At 46.4% G+C, this 22,402-nt stretch overlaps 1 protein-coding gene and 1 long non-coding RNA gene across 4 annotated transcripts in view; both read right to left on the bottom strand.

The window, feature by feature from the left end:
- LOC115639125 (acid-sensing ion channel 2) overlaps nt 1–22,402 on the bottom strand; it is a 1,118,572-nt gene that overhangs the window by 914,496 nt on the left and 181,674 nt on the right. The window lies entirely within an intron of this gene.
- LOC115639126 lies at nt 9,127–20,925 on the bottom strand. Its single transcript, XR_003997611.1, has 4 exons — nt 20,915–20,925; nt 19,787–19,794; nt 16,269–16,270; nt 9,127–9,629 (listed from the first exon to the last, which is right to left on the bottom strand). It is a non-coding gene; the product is annotated as an uncharacterized LOC115639126 (long non-coding RNA).

Here is a 22,402-nt window from a genome sequence, read left to right as displayed (position 1 = left end):
TTCAGTAGGGGGCACTCTGCCCTGTGCAGACCCCACTGCTCTAGCCTGGTGCTTGGGATGCTGTGCGGAGTGCTCAGTAGGGGGCGCTGTACCTTCAAGTCAGTGCTGTGCTCGGGCCCCAGCATGATGCTAAGGGGCGCTGCAGTGCAGCAATCTAAGCAGGAGACTCAGTAGGGGGCGCTCTGCCCTGTGCAGACCCCACTGCTCTAGCCCAGTGCTTGGGGTGCTGCATGGAGTGCTCAGTAGGGGGCGCTGTACCTTGAAGTCAGTGCTGTGCTCGGGGCCCCAGCATGATAGCAGTTTTCAGGTATCTAAAAGGGTGTCATCAGGAGGAGGGAGAAAACTTGTTCACCTTAGACTCCAAGGATAGAACAAGAAGCAATGGGCTTAAACTGCAGCAAGGGAGATTTAGGTTGGACATTAGGAAAAAGTTCCTAACTGTCAGGGTAGTTAAACACTGGAATAAATTGCCTAGGGAAGTTGTGGAATCTCTATCTCTGGAGATATTTAAGAGTAGGTTAGATAAATGTCTATCAGGGATGGTCTAGACAGTATTTGGTCCTGCCATGAGGGCAGGGGACTGGACTCGATGACCTCTCGAGGTCCCTTCCAGTCCTAGAGTCTATGAGTCTATGATGCTAAGGGGCGCTGTGGTGCAGGGAGCAGGGTGGCTGACGCAGAAGGGGGCGCTCTCACTCTGGAGTCCAGGCTGACCACAGTGCCCCGGTGTGGCATTAGGGGGCGCTGTGCTGCAGGGATGGGTTTTGAGACACGCTTAGTGACACCCAAGAGTTCTGCCAGGGTCGGGGTGGGGGGGGGTATTCCATTTATTCTCACATCTTGCTGAGCTGCTCTCCAGGGACTGTCAGACTGTGACTCTCCTGGGGGTAGAGTGGCCAGACAGCAAGTGTGAAAAATGAGGACGGGGGTGGGGGGATGATAGGAGCTTATATAAGAACAAGCCCCAATTATTGGGACTGTCCCTATAAAATCAGGACATATGGTCATCCTACCCGGGGGTGACGCCCTGGGTGATTCTGGACACTAGGTGGGCTCTACCAACCATTTAAATCAACTCCAAAGTGTAGCCCCAGCCTGCGCCCCCCCATCCTGTCATTCCTGAGCTGTAAGGATCTATGGCATGATTTCAAGTGCTTCTCCAGCACTAGCCCCAGCACCAGGTGCTACCAAGGGGAGGCTGGCATGCAGCAGGCATCCTTGGTGCGTGTATGACCTGGCTGGGGCAGCCAGGGCAGAGCGCAGGTGTCCTTCCTAGCAATGTTTGCTTTGACGTTTCAAATGCTGCTGCCTGAATAATGTGTGTAGCTTTAGAAGGGAGTAAGATGCCTGACACAGCTGATGTTTGCAGATACGCTGTACGGTTCCTTAGAGGCCGGAGCTATAACTCCAAAGACAGAGACTGTCAAGCCTTCTAACAGCTTCATATTCAGAGGACTCAGGGCTGAGCACCAGGACCAGCCGCAGCAGGTTAGGCGGCCGAGACAGCTCTGTGATCAACACAGTTCATGGGAAAGGATCAGTGTGGGCAGGGAGCCCTGGCTATGTGACCCTGTATGACAAGGCAGACAGCTTTCCTCTTCACACTGCAAACATGAGCTTAGGGCTTGTCTGCATGGGTACTATCCTGGAATAGCTACTCCTGATTAACTCCATGTGTAGATGCTCTTACTCCATTTTACTGACGTTAATCAGGAATAGTTAATCCATTTTAAATTCACACCCTGCCTTCTTCTGGATTAATTTCCTTGTGTGGACAAGCCCTTAGACAAACTCCCATTGACCTCAGTGAGGTTTTCAACATATTCATTAATGATCTGGAAAAGAGGGTGAACAGTGAGGTGGCAAAGTTTGCCGATGATACAAACTGTTCAAGACAGTTAAGTCCAAAGCTGACTGCAAAGAGTTGCAAAGGGATCTCACAAACAGGCCTCCCGGGGGGGGGGGGCAAGAGGGGCAATTTGCCCCAGGCCCCGGGCTCCACAGGGGCCCCATGAGAGTTTTTCGGGGCCCCTGGAGCGGGGTCCTTCACTCGCTCGGGGCCCCAGAAAACTCTTGCGATGCCAGGCCCCAGAGCTTCTTCCGCTCGCGGTCTTCACTGGCGGGGGAGTCCTTCCGCTCCGGGGAGGAAGGACCCCCCGCCATCGCATTACCACCGAAGCGAGATCTGCCACCGAAGTGCAACCCGGTCTTTGGTGGTAATTTGGTGGCGGGGGGCCCTTCCATTCAGGGACCCGCTGCCGAAGTGCCCCGAAGACCCGCGGCGGGGGCCCCCAACCACCGAATTACCGCCGAAGAGCAGGCTGCACTTCGGCGGCGGGTCCCACTTCGGCGGTAATTCGCCGGTGGGGGGCCCTCGCCACCGGTCTTCGGGGCACTTCAGTGGCGGGTCCCAGAACAGAAGGGCCCCCCGCCGCCTAACAGGGCTGGCTCTAGACATTTCGCCGCACGGGGGGCCCCCTGCCACTTGCCGGTCCCACGGCTCTGGTGGACCTCCTGCAGGTGTGCCTGCGGATGCTCCACCGGAGCCGCGGGACCATTGGACCCTCCGCAGGCATGCCTGCCGGAGGTCCTCTGGAGCCACCTGCCACCGATGGCCCCAGGCCCCCGGAATCCTCTGGGCAGCCCTGCTCACAAAACCGAGTGACTGGACAACAAAATGGCAGATGAAATTCAACGTTGCTAAATGCAAAGTAATGCACATTGGAAAACAAAATCCCAACTCTACATATATAATGCTGGGTTCTAAATTAGCTGTTAACTCCCAAGAAAGAGATCTTGGAGTCACCATGGATAGTTCTCAGAAAAGTTCTGCACAGTGCTCAACAGCGATCAACAAGGCTAACAGTATGGTAGAAACTGCTAGGGAAGGGAATAGAAAATAAAACAGAAAATTTCATAATGTCACTATATAAATTCACTGTGCACTCACTCCTGGAGTACTGTGTCCTGTTCTGGTCGCTTCATCTCAAAAAGGATGTAGTGGAACCGAAAAAGGTTCAGAGAAGCGCAACAAAGATGATCAAGGATATGAATCAGCTTTCATATGAGGAGAGACTAAAAAGATTAGCGCTGTTCATTTTAGAAAAGTGATGACTAAGGGGGGATATGATAGAAGTCTATAATATCATGACTGGTGTGGAAAAAGTGAATGGGGAAGTGTTCTTTACCCTTTCACACAGTACAAAAACCAGGGGTCCCTCAGTGAAATTAATAGGCAGCAGGTTTAATACAAGTAGTTTTTCACACAACACACTGAGAAAATGCCATACAGTGAGAGACTAAAGGACCAGAGCCTCTTTAGCATCTCAGAAAGAAGATCAAGGGGTCATTGGATTACAGTGTATAAATATCTCTACGAAAGGATTGTTTAAATTATCAGGAAAAGTCATAATAAGAACCAATGGGTGGAAACTAATGTTAGACAAATTCAAATTAGAAATCAGGGACACCTTTTTTTTAACAGTTAAGCGTGGTTAATCGCTGGAACAAACTACCAAAGGAAGTTGTGGATTGTCTATCTTGATGTAATGTACATACACTTCTGTGAGGCGTTTGTCTTGGTACTGCATGACATTTTGATTATGAAACAAGAATGATACAAAATAAACAGAGCACACATTGAATGGATTAAAACTTAGCTAACTAAAAGATCTCAAAATGCAATTGTAAATGGGGATTCCTTATCGAGCAGGTGTTTTTCTCACGTGGTCCCGCAGGGATCAGTTCTTGGCCTTCCACTATGTAACATTTTTATCAATGAGCTGGGAGAAAATATAAAACCACTGATCAAATGTGCAGATGATACAAAGATTGGCAGAGTGGTAAATAATGAAGGGGGCATGCCACTGACGCATGGTGGGTTTGATTGCTTGGTAAGATGGGCACAAGCAGACAATATGTATTTCAATACAGCCAACTAGAAAGTCATACACGTAGGGACATAGAAAGTAGCCCATACTTACACGCTGGGGGACTGCAAGGAGACTCTGAAAAGGTCTTGGTGCGTAATCAGCTGAACATGTGGTCCCAGTGTGACACTCTGGCTAAAAGAACTAATGTGATCCTTGGATGTATAAACAGAGGAATCTGGAGCAGGAGCAGCGAGATTATATTACCGCCATATTTGGCACTGGTGCAACTGTACAACAGGGATAACTGAATGAAATCCCCTGGCCTGCGTTACGCAGGAAGTTAGAATACATGATCTAAAGGCTCCTTCTGATGTCACTATCCATGACTTTATAAAAACGAAGTCACTCCATGTCTGCTTCACTTCTGCAAATTAGCCGGTGCATAACATCAGGTGATGCTCATAGCATGCCACTCTGCCTAGGGATGTCTGCCTGTAAACTTGTTTGTAACACTGCTCTGTAAATCCCCACAGATCCCCAATAGACAAAGCCCGAGCGGAATAATAAAGCTTGCTAATTGGACTGCTGAGTCTTGGAAAATGTCTCATCTTCATTTTTCCTTTGCTGAGATCAAACGTTAATGCCCATCTAAGGTAGGGATGCCCGTTACTATTCACCCGGCTTTTGAATTTTTAACAAATGTTTCTGGCGATCATTTCAGACAATCAATATTTATAGAAAGATGTGACTGAACAGCGATTCCGTTGCGCTGATACCTACAGTCACCCACTAAAGCCCATTTTCTATCAAACAGATGGGCGATAAATTTCATTGGGATGATTTGTTGAATCTCACATGTAAATCAAAAAGACATTGGAAATTATGTATTCATTATGGGCAAAATTCCTCCTATTGCTGAGGCCCAGCACAAGATCTACGAAGCATTAAAGTCTCAGTTGTAACCCTCAAAATGGGTTTTATAGGACTCACAGGCCTTATGCTAGTTTTCTGCATGCTGATGAATTTCACCTTATTAGAGCTGGACTGCATGATTCATTATGGATCATTTATTTAACAAATGCCGCCTATTTCCAATTCACAGAACACTCCACCAGCAAACCAATTTCCTAAAAAAAATGTAATTAGAATTTATTCAGCTTTTTCTTTTTTGAAATTTGTTTCACTCCATGGGCAGTTTGCAAATCGATATTCAAAATTTGAGGTGTTATTGACTCAGCGTTTTCAATTGTTGTGATTATTTCATGAGCCTTATGCTATTTGGTACTTTTCTTGAAGCTCCTGCTTCTGGAGTCATGTTATTATGTGAAAAACTCAGCTTTTGTTTAAAACAACAACAACAAAAAAGGATATTTCTAGTCTTCATGGTTGGAGAGAAAAGTTTGACACTGCAACCTGAGTGCCACCCTAAAGGCTCAGAAATCAGAAGACAAACAAAAATAACGCCACTACTTATTATTTTTAATATCTTGTTATTTCTAAGGCATTTTGCGGGGGCAGCCTGACCTGTGAATTTTGAAGGTTTGGGCTTTATAATATAAGAGTAGCCGAGAGTTACATAGGTCACATGGTATTGTTTGTTTTTCCTGGTGTGACGATGCGGTTCTGGCGGGACCCAACTGAGAGTGCCAATTCAGGACAAAACGCTTAAAACAGGGCAGTTACGGCCCAAGCCTGGGGTTTTTCCACCTCTAAGGCAAACCAAACCAGCCCGACACAGAGGACTCTGGTATCACCCCACTGGCTAACCACAAGTCACAAGCAATTCCCTTAGACACTCCAGTTTCCCAGTATCACTACCAGTGCCACTCATTCTGCTGATGAATGGTTATGAAAACCAACAACTCAATAAAAGAAAATGGCTCTCTCAATCCCAAAGAATCAAGCCCCAGACCTAGGTCAATATACAAATCAGATCTTACCCACAAATCATGCTGTTGCCAATCCTTTAGAATCTAAAATTTAAAGGATTATTCATAAAAGAAAAAAGATAGAGATGAGAGCTAGAATTGGTTAAATGGAATCAATTACATACAGTGATGGCAAAGTTCTTAGTTCAGGCTCGTAGCAGTGATGGAGTAAACTGCAGGTTCAAATCAAGTCTCTGGAGTACATCCCCCGCTGGGATGGGTCAATCAGTCCTTTGTTCAGAGCTTCAGTTTGTAGAAAGGTTCCTCCAGAGGTAAGAAGCAGGATTGAAGACAAGAGGAAGATGAGGCATCAGCCTTTTATAGGCTTTTCCAGGTGTAAGAACACTTTCTTGTTCTTACTGTGGAAAATTACAGCAAAATGGAGTCTGGAGTCACATGGGCAAGTCCCTGCATACTTTGCTGAGTTACAAGGCGTATCTGCCTTCTCTCAATGGGTCAGTTGTGTAGCTGATGGTCCTTAATGGGCCATCAAGCAGGCTAGGCAGAGCTAACACCAGCTTGTCTGGGGTGTCACCCAGAAGCACAGCACAAATTTGAAATACAGACAGTATAGAGGCAATACTCATAACTTTAACTACAAAATGATACATACATATAGACACCATAATCATAACAAGCAACCCATAACCTGGTCTTAGACACCCTATATGACCCCCTTTACATAAGAATTGGTGCCACTACAGGACCTTGGTTGCAACCATGTTCTATATGATCCCAGCTTATATCAATAACATCACACCTGGTAGTATGAATGTAACTCTTATGGCAAAGGATTCAAGAAGAAATCTCATATAAAGATGCAAAAGAGGTGCAGCGCGTACCGCTGAAGAGTGTTTAATGTACAGGCTGAGTGAATGTTTGCAGAGCTTTTGTTGCTGAATCCACACAAGTCTGTCCACTTTCATCTGAAAGCTCTGCCATCCTCCTTCCTCACTTTGATGAAGTTATTTTGTTGTCACTGTTGTGGGCAGGGAGGGAATGATAGAATGAAAGACAAGGGGAAAAGGAAATGAGGCCCTTGGGTTGGATTTTTGAAGGGCGCACGTCAAACACACATCTAGGGGCTGAGATGGGCAAAGTGGTACGTGAAAAAAATAGTAATTGTGTAGTTCCATTGCCTGAAAAGAAATCCATGTGTTTGCATACCTTCGCTCCAGATGCCCTCAAAGGCATAACCACACTTAAGGAGGGAAATTTGTGGCTGCACACTGAGGTAGGCTGCCTTGCCTTTTGTATTCCCTTTTTTGGCACTTAGTTAAACCTCATTAGCCAAATGTTATCAATTAAAGATAAATTAAACTAGCACATACCCATTTTAGCACAGATCTAAATATTCCGTGCCATTTTTTGAAAATGCAGCATCTTAGCAGAATTGTTTGAGCTCTTTGGCATGAATACTGAGACAGTCAGTGCTTTCGAGGAGCGAGTGTGGTTTTGTATAACGCCTTGCACAATAAGTAGAAGCACCAGTGGGTTTTCACCTTCCTCTGCAGCATAGGGCACAGGTCACTTGCAGGTTTAAATTAGTAGATTCTCTGTAACGTGAAGTGTTTAAGTCATGATTTGAGGATTTCATTAACTCAGCCTGAGGTTTTGGGTCTATTACAGGAGTAGGTGGGTGAGGTTCTGTGGCCTGAAACATGCAGGGGTCAGACTAGATCAGGGGTCGGCAACTTTTCAGAAGTGCTGTGCTGAGTCTTCATTTATTCACTCTAATCTAAGGTTTCACGTGCTAGTAATACATTTTAATTTTTTTAGAAGGTCTCTTTCTATAAGTCTATAATATATAACTAAACTATTGCTGTATGTAAAGTAAATACGTTTTTTCAAATGTTTAAGAAGCTTCATTTAAAATTAAATTAAAATGAAGATCTCCCCAGACCGGTGGCCAGGACCCGGGCAGCGTGAGTGCCACTGAAAATCAGCTCATGTGCCACCTTCGGCACACAGGCCTACTCCTGGACTAGATGATCATGATGATCCTTTCTGCCATTCAAGTCTATGAGTTTTGAACCTGGGACCATGGAAGTATAGGGCTACTGATGCTGCCACATGGACACCAAAAACTCAGGCTATGTGTCTGCTGGAGGGGTCATTGTGAAGTTAGACACTTCAGGAAGTACTGCCTGAGTGGCAGCCCCTTGCAGTCCACTCATTGGCCTATGCTGGTATATAAACCTGGAAGCCATTACAGGGAGCTGTTTGAGCCATGGAACATAACAAGCGGTACAATGCCTGCTTGTGCTTTGGACTTTGTCTTACTGTGAACCGTAGACTCTGGCTTCTGACCCTGGTTCAGCTTTGACTCTGCTACTCGCTTCCTGCTTACAACTTGGTGCCTGACCCTGATTTCCTGGTATTCTGACCCAGCTCAACCCTGATGTTGCTACATGTCTTGTGACAGCCAATTGGTAACTGACCCAGTGCGAGCTGGCTGCTCGTGAGCTGGCCTTGACAATGGGGTCCCGGTCAGTATATGTAAATAATAATGCTCCTTATTCATTTATCCCTCAATTTTGCTCCGTGAATCATTTACAAGCTGATTTTCATTCCCTTTCAACCTGTCTATCATTCTGTTAGCATTTGCTGAATAGTTTGGACAACTACTTTTCAGGTGTTTGCTAACAATCATCACTATTCCTTATTCACGTTGTGCAATTGGCCACCTAAGTCTCATGGCAGGATTTCTGCTCTCTGATTGGCTGATGTAGTAGAAAGAGAGACATGAGGCCTGATATAAAGGGCCTGGTAGGAGGTCTAAGGCCTGAAGTAAAGTCAGGCCCTGCTGGTATAAAGCAAAGTTAACAAAAGTCAGGCCCTGTTACAAAGCAGATGCCTGCTTGCAGGTTCACTGTGTGATGCATGAACTTGACAAGAACAGAGCTCATGTTGTAAAAACACAAGCAGTCCCTAGGCACTCATTATTCATGTAAACACATTCCAGAAAGGTAGTACCAGAACAACCAATACATGGTTCTGGTATAAACACATTCCTCGAAGATTATACAAGGACACACTGACCCCTGCTAAAGATAAGGTCAGGACGACAGGGTGATGGATAGAGATGTTTTGATTGAACCAACATCTACAAGGTTAAGGGTGGTAACTAACCACCTCAGGGGGCAATACGTAACTTTGAATATTCGCTACTACCACCATGATCTACACCTGCAGCAGCTCCACCTAGGCCCGCGCCCTAGGCTTCAAAGCGCACCGCAGTGGCCTTCCTATTCATTGCAGAGTAGCCCCCGTGGCTCTTGTTGCTGGCAACGGCTGGGTATGGGCCCGACACTCCAGTGCCATCCATTTTCAGGGCTAGTTGATTCGGCAGGTGAGTTGTTACACACTCCTTAGCGGATTCCAACTTCCATGGCCACCGTCCTGCTGTCTATATCAACCAACACCTTTTCTGGGCTCTGATGAGCATCAGCATCGGGCGCCTTAACCCGGCGTTCGGTTCATCCCGCAGCGCCAGTTCTGCTTGCCAAAAGTGGCCCACTAGGCAACTCGCATTCCATGCCCGGCTCCACGCCAGCAAGCCGGGCTTCTTACCCATTTCAAGTTTGAGAATAGATTGAGATCATTTCGGCCCCAAGACCTCTCATCATTCGCTTTACCAGATAAAACTGCCGAGACGGACGAGTGCCAGCTATCCTGAGGGAAACTTTGGATGAAACCAGCTACTAGATGGTTCAATTAGTCTTTCGCCTCTATACCCGGGTCAGACGACCGCTTTGCATGTCAGGACTGCTACGGATCTCCACCAGAGTTTCCTCTGGCTTCGCCCTGCCCAGGCATAGTTCACCATCTATAAGTAACTTGTTTGTATCAGTGTGTGAAAGAGGGGTCACTGAGGGGGGAGCAGAAAGTCCCGCATCTCACTGAGTGGGTTCATTGTCACGGACATACATGTGCTTGTGTAACTGAAGACATTGATCTGGGGAGCTAGGACAGTGCTTTGTCAATCATAAACCTGGCCAAGAGCCTTTGCCACTGAACGGAGTCTATGGTCTTCTTGGGCAGTTTAATCAAAGTCTGCTGCATCAGCGTGTGCAGAACACAGAGAGAACCCGCACATGCAGACAACGATGGACTGAAACCTCTTTAGTTTCGTTTTTATGAAAACTTTTAAAGCAGGAGATTAGTGATGAATGAAGAATTAATTTTAAAACCTTTTGTGCTGCCCTGCGTCAGTTTTTTAGCCCAAACTAGTCACTGAATTTGATCCAAATTTGCAAATAGTTGTGGTCGATCTGAAACTGCATTTTTCAGCAAATAAATTATTTCTCTGAAATAGTTTCTTTCTCTGGTGAAAATACTTGAGAATCAAGGTTTTTTTTAAAAAAAATTCAGCCAGTTTCACTCCTCATGTCACCCAACCTATCTCACCCTCTCAGTGTAGGAGCATCTTTCACATTATAGTCACCACTATTTTGACCAGTCCAGTCTTAAATGACTCAAGGGCGTGGAGATTTTCATTTCCCAGGGGCCTATTCCACCATTTGATAGAGCTAAATGGTCTTTTGCAGGATATTTAGCTTGGCGTTTCCTTTGGTCCTTCTCTTTCCCCTTGTTACCTACTTTTTTCGCTTATCCCCAGTTCCAACATGCTCTTGGGTCTCCTGAAACAAGGCTGATATTGTGTGACTCACATTTCAAGGCGAGATGGTTTCAGGGCTTTGAATGCCTCCTGCAAAATGTTAAGTAGATGGATGAAAAGAACACAAATGATATTGCACAGGAAACTTCCAAAAATGTTGTTTTTTTAAATTCCTATCAACATTTTTTTGGTGTTTATAATGGGAAAAGAACCACTTTTTTATTTTGAAAACCGCTTTCCATAAACACATTTGGTTTTTGAAACTGAAACCAAAACCATAACGACTTTTACTGCAAATCAGGTGTTTGCAGGCCTTTCTTCTTAATTTCATTGAAAAAACAAAACAAAACAGAAAAAAAACAGCACAACCCCTTCTCGTTCCTTCCCGCGACTGGAAAATTTACACTTACATGAAAATTATCGTTGAGAAAATATTTCAATGAAAATCTAATGACCAGCTCCAGCACTTGGCACTCTCGGTTCCCAGTGCCGTCATGAGATGAGAGTACAAAGCCCCTTGTTTTCACTTGTGTCACTCCATTGACCTCAGTGTAGCTGTTCCTCATTTGACTGGTGGAAATGACAATAAAATGAAGCCTTCATGGTTTGGCTTTTTTCTTGGCGTTCCCTCATCATTACAGTATCTGAGCATCTTCCAGCTGTGCTTGGACTGGAAAAGGAAGATGGGAGAAGCGCCCTTGGCACTTGGAGAGGAAGGTAGTGACGGACCTTAGCTCTTGTGTAAGATTGTTCCACAGCCTGCGATTGGCCACCCAGAAAGCTCTATCTCCCCCAGATGAGCTTTACCCTATGGTAGTCTTGGCTCTGTGAGATGAGTTTTTGACCATTGACTTGAATGGAGCACAGCCATTATCTTAGATAGGACGCAGACTCCCATTTTGAAAGATCAGTGACATCTGTCCAAGCATCAGAGCCTCCGTCTCTCCTGTCCTCTGCCCGTGGCACATAGTTTAGTTTTCTGAGGACTGAACTGTTTTTGTCTAACTAAAATAACTGAGCTTAATAGAGGAAAAACTGAGTGAAACGTAGTGGCCTGTGATAGACAAGAGATCAAACCGGACGATCCGATGGTCCCTTCTGGCCTTAAATTCTATGACAACCCTAAGAGAGTCTCTTTTATTAGACCAGCATCTGCTGGTGATAGAGATAAGCTACCAAGCTCCACAGAGCTCTTCAGAGGGTCTGTCTGAAGCGGTGTCCCACTGACAAGTGAAATATGTAGTAGCTGTCGTACACGCCTTGGCATCAAGGGATGTCAAATCCAGAAACCAAAGAACTCAATAGGAGAAGTAACAGGAAAATGATGTTTCCCTGGGCACTGCTTTCACCTCCCATTGTTATTCATTGAAAGAACTTTCCTTTCCCTGCCTGGCCTTGACTGCAGCAGGCGTTTGATTGTTAGCTTGAACTGCTTGGGCCCAGGGGAGCCGTATTCAGGCAGAGGTTTATGACAGCTTTGAAAGAAGTCTACATACTGATCGCTCCTCTGTGGCTACATCCCTCCTGCCAGGCTGATGAATCCAAGAAGCACTGGTCCTCTGAATAGATGTGCCTCTCGCTAGGAGGGGGGAGATCTGACAGGTTTATTCCCCAGTACCTGAAGCCTGATGAATATGCATGGCCTGTGTATGATCCCTATGGAGTTTCAACTTGGGGAAGGAAGGGAGTGGAGCAAAATGATCAATAGCCACTTTGTAATAACCAGAGGTCTCCATTGCACTTCACCAGGAGTCACTGGTCACACACGTGTGCTCACACGTTCTTTATGCTGTGAATCTCTAAGGGCGTTTTCCACCAGGCCAATGAACCTGCCATTACTTGTGGTGCTGAGTGTACGTATTGTTTTCTGTTAGCTGTGCCAGTGGAGTATAGAAAACTGTTAGAATTGTAAGCTGTCACTTTAAATTAACGGGGATCTTCCTGGTCCTGCTTGCAGGCTAGGCGGCTCTGTAGGGAAGTGTGTGATCTGGATCCTTTGCTGTTATCAGTTTAGAGTTATGTGGGGTAAAGAACAGCTAGCCTAGAGTTAGGTGGGGTGAGCTTGGTGTCTCTGGTTAGGAAGCAGCCTGCTTTGTCCCTCTGCTTTGAGGTCCTTATGTGTTACCATTCTGAATTCCACGAAATAAAGTAGCTATCTTGTAACCATCCAGCAAAAGGATTTTATTTTTCTAATCTAATTTTTCAGTGTGTATGCCATGAATGTAAGAGTGGTAGACCATGAGCCACTGTTGGCTGAGCCATGCAGAGAAAGCATGACAGTCATATTAGACCCTCAAAAGCTCTCCCAGGGGGTGGATCTGCTATGAAACTGTAGCTAGATGCCTCATCTTGGGGTTTTTAAAAATGCCTTGTAAGTTATCTAAGAGAGGAGCTGTCTCTTGGGTCTTTTTTTTTGTACAGCACCAGGCATAGTAGGAGCCTGAGATGGTGCAGAGGAGCACAGCACTGTTGCACCAAGACTTGCCGGAAAGGCTGGCTTGGAAACTGTCCGCTGTCCCTTCTTGCTGTGTTCCGGGAAAGAAGACTTTGTGTATGTTCTTTATAAATATACAGGATTGCACCAAAGATGATACCTGACTCCTTTCAGTTCTTCTTCCTCATTGAAATAAGCCATCAAGTCCTTGAATAGTGGCCACTCACTCAGGCTAGAGGGGCGACAATATAATAGAACTTTTTTTTAACCTTTTCCTTTAAAAAATACAGAAGAAATTACATACAAAAACACCACAAAATAATGCTAAGATTGTAAAGTCAAGCACTCAAAAGTTTAGAAACATCAGAATTAAGGTTGCCTGTGAAATTCTGTCCCCTTGGGCATATGCATTCTGTCCCCTTGGGCATATGCATCATGATGGTTGTCAGTTACATGAGCACATGCTATTTCTTCCACCAGATCCGTGAGAAATGCTAGAGCAAGACATGCATATAGGGTGACCAGATGTCCCAATTTTATAGGAACAGTCTCGATTTTTGGGTCTTTTTCTTATATAGGTTCCTATTACCCCTCCATCCCCTGTCAGGATTTTTCATGCTTGCTGTCTGGTCACCCTACATGGATGGTGCATGAACAGTGCAATCGGAATGTCCCAGCTATTTGGCAGCAAGCTAGAAACAAGCTGTAATCAGCAAAGCATAGATGGAAAGAGACAGCTTTTAACAGTTCATCGTAACTTGTCCAAATTTGAAAAGTTTATTTAAGGGACCAGCAAAAGACACCTCCTTGATATCAGGGCTACCCCCTGCTACATTTCAAGATCAGGCTGCAAACCATAGGGGTGCTAGAAATCTTCAAAAAAAACCAGTCAGAAAAATGTGCATAATGAAAAGATTATAAAACATGGTCTGGCTGCTTTTTGAAGAACTCTGGCACTTCTGTGGTTTGCAGCTGGGGTTTGAAATTTGGCAAGGAGGTTGTCCTGGCCTCAGAAAAGTGCCTTTGGCTGGGCCTATGAAAGTCGCTTCAGATTTGGACAAGCTATGAGCTGTTGAAAGTTCAATATATACATAATTAGTAATTTGTTTCTAATCCTATTATTCCTAAATATAGTCCAAATACGTTCCAATAAACTCTTACCACTCTTGGCTAAATAAGCAAAAGATAAATCTACTTCTAATGTAAGTAAGTTGTCGTCGTGCAAGATATATATGCAATTACTTTCCCATCCTCATTAAAGTTTAATGAATGCTTAACTACTATTTAACTGCAGAGTAAAAGAAAGTTAATTAGATAGTTGGAAGATTTTAATTTTGAAAGCACCTTTTTTCCCTATCTAAGTGTGATGTCTTTGAACAAACTTGCTTTTGATCTCGGGGAGGGAGGGAGGAGAGTGTGGAGAACCTAAAGATTTTGTGCAAAGACATTGAGAATTCATGTGGAGTATATTAATAAAAATTCAATTATGCACTTATTGCATGTGTAATTTTCTACTAATTGCATTGCAGCAAGATTTATCTCTTAGATGGGCATTAAATTTCAGTGAGAAAAACAGATCAAGATATTTAATGAGGCTCTGGTAAAAGGTTGCTACAAAGTAGATTAATTTGTGCTAGGGGTATTCTGAATGAGGTGCCTCCGAATTTCACATAAAATAAGGCCCCTGAAGGTAGAATGCATGAATACAGAAGCAAGTGGACAAGCGCCCTGTGGGTGAAATTCACCCCTATTCATACAGAAAGCCCCAAGAAGGACCACAGGAAGCTCATTTGTATGACCTCAACAAAGACACTTCCCCTGAACAGAGATTAAGAGAATACACTTTCTCCTAACTATAGCATGTATATAGCCACCAGTATCTAAGCACCTCACAATCTTACTTAACACATTTATCCTCACAACACACCTGTTGGGCAAGATTGTTATCCTCAGATGAAGAACTAAGGCCTGGGCAACACCTGAAAATTAGACCAACCTAGTTCCGGTGGACGTGATATACCTTGACTTTAGCAAAGTTTTTGATATGGTCTCCCACAATATTCTTGTCAGCAAGTTAAAGTATGAATTGGATGAATGGACTGTGAGATGGATAGAAAGCTGGCTAGATCGTTGGGCTTAACGGGTAGTGATCAACTGCTCGATGTCTAGTTGGCAGCCTCTATCAAGCGGAGTCCTGGGGCCGGTTTTGTTCAACATCTTCATTAATGATCTGGATGATGGGATGAATTGTACTCTCAGCAAGTTCGTGGATGACACTAAACTGGGGGGAGAGGTAGATATACCGGAGGGTAGGAATAGAGTCCAGAATGACCTAAACAAATTGGGGGATTGGGCCAAAAATAAATCTGATGAGTTCAACAAGAAGTGCAGAATCCCATGCACTGCTAAAGGCTGGGGACAGACTGGCTAAGCGGCAGTTCTGCTGAAAAGGACCCGGGGATTACAGTGGACGAGAAGTTGGATATGAGCCAACAGTGTGCCCTTGTTGCCAAGAAGGCTAATGGCATATTGGGCTGCATTGGTAGGAGCATTGCCAGCAGATCGAGGGAAGTGATTATTCCCCTCTATTCAGCACCAGTGAGGCCACACCTGGAGTATTGTGTCCAGGTTTGGGCCCCCCACTACAGAAGGGATGAGTCCAGCGGAGGGCAACAAAAATGATTAGGGGGCTGGGACACATGAGTTATAAGGAGAGGCTGAGGGAACTGGGATTGTTCAGTGTGCAGAAGAGAAGCGTGAGGGTGGATTTGATAGCAGCCTTCAGCTACCTGAAGGGGAGTTTCAAAGAGGATGGATCTAGACATTCTCAGTGGGGGCAGATGACAGAACAAGGAGCAATGGTCTCAAGTTGCAGTGTGGGAGGTCTAGGCTGGATATTAGGAAACACTATTTCACTAGGAGGGTGGTGAAGCACTGGAATGGGTTACCTAGGGAGGTGGTGAAATCTCCATCCTTAGAGGTTTTTAAGGCCCGGCTTGACAAAGCCGTGGCTGGGATGATTTAGTTGGGGTTGGTCCTGCTTTGAGCAGGGGGTTGGACTAGATGAGGTCTCTTCCAACCCTCATCTTCTATGATCTCTGACGGCTGTGAAATTTGTGACCTGTGCAACACAGGTAGGTCAACCAAACCACGAGTGCAGATGCAGTTAAGTCCCTGGCAGATGTTTTCTATCAGTCTAGCTACTGCCTTTCAGAAATATGGGTTAACTACACAGACGGGTAAACCCCTTTCATCGACCCAGGATGCATCTACACTACAGCTGCAGTGCCATAGGTGTGCACGTACCCGCAAGTGCAGAGAGACTGAGTGGTTTGCACAAGGGTCTTCCAGGAAATCAACGGAAGAACAAGGACTCGAACCCAGGTCTCATCCATCCCATGTGAGCACCTAACCGCTGGACAATCCCACTCACCTTCTCTCCATTTTGTCTAGTTAGTTTGCAAATTACAGGGCAGGGACTATCTCCTACTGTGAGGTAGTAGAGAGCCCAGCACAATGGGCCAAGGTCTTGGTAGGTGCAATACAAATAAATAAGGATACCCCTAAAATAACCCGAATCATAATAAAAGGTTACGGGCCAGACGGTGGCATTGCTCTTTGCCTGCCCCATGAGGAGGGCTGTAGCAGGGAGAGTTGCTCTTGCCCACTCCCCATGACATCCAGATGCTAGTTGGATGCCTCGGAACGTGTGGCAAAGCAGCAATGCTTGCCGCCAGGTTGCTGGGCACAAGGGCAAGGCCTTAGTCATGCCCCTAGCCTGGCAAGGAGGGTTGACAACCCGCCAGGATTGCCCTGAGGTCTCCAGGAATTAAAGATGAATCCTTAATGAAAGAGTATGTCATGTAAGGAAACCTCCAGGAATACCTCCAACCAAAACTGGTAACTCAACTGGCAAGCCATGCCCCTTTGCTGTTATGGGGGTGCTTCTGGGCATGCTAGGCAGCCCCAAAGCTTAATTGTCAGGTATTTAGTGCCACTGATTTCAATGGGAGTTGGGCTCTTGGAGAATCTAGGCCTATGATCATAGGTTTGCATGGTGCCTGCCTCCAGCATGGAGCTGCTTGGTTGAAGGCAAGAGGCTCGCTATTCTCTCTTAATAGCAGGAGGGCAGCGAGTAGGTCACCCTGTGCCCCGCCATCCATTTCCCCATGGAAAGTGCCTGGTTTTTCCCTGGCAGTCTCAGAAGCAGCCCCTTTGAAGGGAGGTATTTGCGGAAGAGCTGATTTCCTGAGGCGCACATACCCTCCCCTAGCTGGAAGCAGGCTCCTGCGAGACCCGTTGGAGACAGCCAGAGATGCAGGTAGAGATTTGGGATCCAAACGATGTTCCAGGCTGGCTTGAGACATTGAAGCCGTTCCGCGAGGTGCTACGAATCCCATTTGAATCCCTCGCTGACTGTAGGGGCTTGTGTTTTCCCCCAGGCTCAACCCAAGAGGTGATAAAATAGCTCTGAGTCTTCACTGCCTTGCTCCTTCACCACACACACACATATGTGCTCTCACAAAAGCATACACGTAAGTGCGCGCACACACACACACACAGCCCTGCATTGGTGTTCAATTATTACTCTGAGAATAAGATGCTTGGCAGGGATCCTCAGTAGTCAGTGCTCCAGTTACAGCTGGAGCTATAGGCTAGCCCCCCGGCCCCACCCCTTCCATGTGAGCCCCCCACACTTCCCCTTCTATCCCCCCTTGCCCACCAGAGACCTGCGCCCCCCACCACCGTGGCCGGAGGGACACCGGCCCACCCACCCCAGCCACCCTGATCCCAGGTCACCAGCTGACTCAAGCACCAGCCTGATCCCCAGTTAGGGTGACCAGATGTCCTAATTTTATAGGGACAGTCCTGATTTTGGGGTCTTTTTCTTATGTAGGCTCCTTTTACCCCTCACCCCGTGTCCTGATTTTTCACATTTGCTGTCTGGTCACCCTATCTCCAGGCCAGCCCGAGAACCAGCTCAAGTCGCCTTGGCTGCTGGCAGGCCCAAGCCGCCAGCCGGCCAAGCCCCGAGTTGCAGACTGCCGGCCTGAGCCGAGCCCCACTGGTCTCAGCAGAGAAAAGGAGCAATGGCAGGGCCTTGGGGCAGAGCATGGGTGAGGCCACAGCGAGGGTTCGGGGATACTTAGCCTCCCCAGGCCTATTATACCCCCTGCCACTTTTCAGATCAGCGCCGGTCTCTGTGCTGATTTCAGATGGATGCTATTAACTCGCCTCATGTGCAGCCCAAGGGCCCAGACCTCTTCAGAAGGAAATGCCCTAGGCAGGGCAAAATAGGCCTGCAGCCTGGAAAAGCCAATTCAATTCCGGATGAAGACCATTGTCGTGGACAAGACTGGTGCTTGGAGATTAATTTAAAGCACCGGACAGAGCCAGCCCAGCCGCCCTCCAGAGCATTCTCCGGGGCAGTGCTGTAATTAGCATCTCTTTAGAGACATGCTTTATTGCGGAATTATTTCCATTTCCCCTTGGCTGAAAACACAGCACCTTATTGTCGCCTTTTATTCTTCTCTTTCTCCCCTCCCCAGCTGGTTACTTGGTTAATAAGATTGCGTGATCAATATGTCACACAGACTAATCCGAAGTCTGGCGAAGCAGGTCTGGTTACCACACAGTTCCCTCTCCGCCTCCTTCAGCAGACTGGCAGGAAGGGCGGGCGGGCTGGCTAATTGCCTTCTTCTGGGGGAGTTAGCCAGGATCATCCACCGGGAGCCAAACATCTAAGCACCACAGCTTCACAGTCTTCACAGAGTTTATCCTCACAACAGCCCTGAGCGGTAGGGCAGTGTTTGTTATCCCCAGTGCACAGATGGGGAACTGAGGCACAGGGAAGCCAACGCCCAAATCCTGTAAGGTGTCGAGGTACCTAACTCCCATGAAATACCTTGCAGGATATGGCCTAAGTCACCTGCCTAGGGTCACACAGGAAGTCTATGCTGAAATCAAGACGTGAAACCAGGAACCGTGATTTCTAGGCTCTGAGCACCAGGCCATCCTGGGCATATTCCGCACCATCCCATGTTGGGGCACTGGTGGATCCCGGGTCCAATAACAGCACCCGCCAGCCCAGAGCTAAAGGGATGGGGGAAGCTCAGTCTCAGCTGGCTACGTGACTGATTGAACTGACGATAGCACATGCCATGTTTAAATCCAGCCAGCTCCATGCGCAGTATCCACCCAGCAGCACTGAAATGCACACCCCTCTGCAACCAGACCACAACACTCGAGCTGGAGCTGCCCTGCAGCAGACACAGCTGGATATAACTACCTCTAGATCCAAGGGTTTTGATTTTGCTATGAAATCCAAATCAAGCTCCAAACGGCACCCAGATGCAGGGATGGTTAGAACCAGGGTTTGGGTTGAGCCCATCTCTCTGCAGCCGAGAGCTAGGGGGAGGAGGGGATTCCACAAAAGGACACAGTTTTCAGACGCATTAAACCATTTTCTACAAAGCAAATTTGCTGCTGCTGACCCTTGGCCACCAGCGGAATGACTCTGAATTTGCATCGGCGTAATTAGGGTCAGAATCTGGCAGGTCGAGTGTATTCCATCTCTTCATCCTCATCGTGCAAGGGGTCTGTTTGCATTTGACTGTCTCATCAGAGGGTTCATTATTGTGTCCTTTCCTCTCAGGAGATGATGCCCTCCAAATAAAGCCTCCGAGGCAAAATAATTCAGGGTAGCTTCTAAATCAGGCTCTGCAGGAAGACAGAAGCAAACTGGGAGTTCCTCATGTTAGATGTTTATCCGCTGCGTCGTGATCCAGCATCAATGTCTGCAAACAGGCACATGCCACAAGCTGTTGAGCAATTCTGCTGCTATGCCAGATGAGTCAGCCATGCTGAGATATACATCCCTTAATTGTGTTGGTTGCATCTGTGTGTCTCTCCAGACAGGGGAGGCCGGCACCGTACCCTCTGGCCATGAGCAGCAGCGAACACATCCCAGCAACTGCGAAAGGGCTCATGATTAATGAGAGGTCAGAGTCTGCTCATCGCCCAGAATGGAGAACAAAGCAATGATGGGCCATTCAGGAGCCAATCAAATGCACTATGACTATTCCAACCACTGTAACCCCAAATGGGCATTCAAATGGGCAAAATGGCTACGGGATTACTCAAGCCCAGCTCCTCCAGGTCTTAAGCCCAACAGAGCAGTGGCAAAGAAATTACAGAAAGGTGCAAATAAGAACCTGAATTCCACAGAAGAGTGGAAACCTGTCTACATACATGGGTACTTATATGGCCCACAGCACCACAGCATCAGAGCACCCAAACATTAGCTAATTTGTCCTCATGGTATCCTGTAAGGAAGCGAAGCAGGAACTGAATGTAAATCACTGGAGTCCTATTTACACCTAAAGGATAAGAACTTCCCTAAGTCTGTGTCGCTCACTGAAGATACACAATGAGAAGCAGAGAGAAAAACAATGACAACTGCAAATGACTTTCCATTCCCTGTCCTCAGGCTTCCAGTCACTTCAACTGGCATCTAATGGCCTGTTTATCACATTTCCTTTACATCCCTTCCACGCCACCAGCCCCCGGTCAGGGACTGCCTCATTATGGTTTCCTGATAGCACCAAGCACATTGTCAGTCTAATGAATAACAATTAGAGTCTCGGCGTGTACGATACCATGATGACTTGCACCAGAGAAATACGGATGGATGGATCACTAATTGAGGCTGGCTGGCTGGATCACGCATTAAGGATCTCTCCATCTGGACTCACATAAGCATGTTCTGTTCAGCGCTGCCTCTGCCTCTCCTCCCTTTCACTTTCAGTGTTGACAATGAGGGCTGGTCTACACTGGGGGGGGGATCGATCTAAGATACGCAACTTCAGCTACGTGAATAGCGTAAGTGAAGTCAAAGTATCTTAGATCGATTTACCTCTCATCCATGGCTCCCTGTGTTGACTCTGCTACCGCCGTTCGCACTGGTGGAGTTCCAGAGTCGACGGGAGCGCGTTCGGGGATCGATATATCATGTCTAGATGAGACGCAATATATCAATCCCTGAAAAATCAATCACTACCCGTTGATACCGCGGGTAGTCTAAACGTACCCTGAGGTTTAGTGTTGTAATGAGAGTCTGAATGCTGGCTTCAGATAAATACATTTCAACAGCTGTTCATGCCCATACCAAAGACTATATTCATACCCAAAGCATTACGACTAAGCTGGCAAAAGGCTCTTGGGAAGGTAATTATGTGGGCCAAGAGCTAACAGACTCACTGGGATGGTGCAAAGTGTTGTAATGACTATGGGGAAGGTTGGGGGAAAACAACCTTCCACAGGGAAGAGAAATTATCCTTGGAGCAACATTTTCAACTGGTCCTCGTGGCATCGCAGGAACCTGATCAGCTGCCAATCGGGAGCAGTGACATTAGAAGGGGAGTAAAGAGGTGTCTCCTTCATTCCAAGGGAAACGGAGACATTGTCAGGCTAGATCACACCAGTTCATCCATTGTGGGCAATATATTGTCTATGGACTAGAGACTTCAGAGGAAGGTACAAGAAACCCCCTAGTGGACAATTAAGGAATAACTTGGGAACATTTCTTCCCAAATCCCATCAGTGCTAGTTTGGCTTAAACCCCCAAAGCAGAAGGTTCTATATACCTCCTAAGACAATGATCATATAACTCAGCATGCTCTCATCATCCAGATAAAGGTCCAGTCTTCCCCCTACACCGCATCCACCATGAGTTCCACAAGTTAATTGTGATGTGCATCAAAAGTTATTCCTTTTTATCAGCTTTAAATCTGCTGCTGTTCATTTTCACTGAATGTCCCCTGGTTCCTGTATTATGAGACAGGGTAAATATGAATGTTCTTCTCTATCCCACTACTTGTTATTTTGTATACCTCTAGCATGTCCCTTTCATTCATCTGATCTCTAAACAGTCTCTGTCTCTTCCATCATTTTTGGCCTCAAATCATTTTAATTACCTGTCCCCAAGCCCTTTCTGTTTCCTTGTTGGGATGGAGTGACGTGACCTGGAGCTAGGACATCATGGCCTAAGGTGAAATTAGTTCTTTGCTGGAGACATTGAGCTAAATGCATTCAATGGAGAGCAGGGATGTGGGGCTGTTCTTTAGACAAGGAGTGAGGGCCTCCATGAAGTCCACTAGGGATGTCTCTATTGGCATTGATTATATCAGGAAGGTGCCCAGATATGATGGTGATGGGCAGCTGTACGTAACCTTAAGATCATAGAATGGTTGGACTGGAAGGGACCTCGAGAGGTCATCTAGTCCTGTTCCCTGTACTCATGGCAGGATTAAGAATTATCTAGACCATTCCTGACAGGCGTCTGTCTAACCTGCTCTTAAAATCTCCAACAGAGTTTCCACAACCTCTCTTGGCAATTTATTTCAGTGCTTAACCACCCAGAGGTGCCACTGCTCCTGCTGTTAGGCCATAAGGGACCCAAAAGCTGAGCATAAGTATGAGTTGAAGTGAGACAGTTATTTACTCGGTTAGCCTTTATTTGCTTTAAAAAAAAACATTGTAATATAGT

Source organism: Gopherus evgoodei, chromosome 23 (assembly GCF_007399415.2).
Source record: "Gopherus evgoodei ecotype Sinaloan lineage chromosome 23, rGopEvg1_v1.p, whole genome shotgun sequence".
In the NCBI taxonomy this organism is placed as follows: Eukaryota; Metazoa; Chordata; order Testudines; family Testudinidae; genus Gopherus; species Gopherus evgoodei.
Note: the sequence above shows the minus strand (reverse complement) of the source record. Positions and strands in the feature narration are given on the sequence as shown.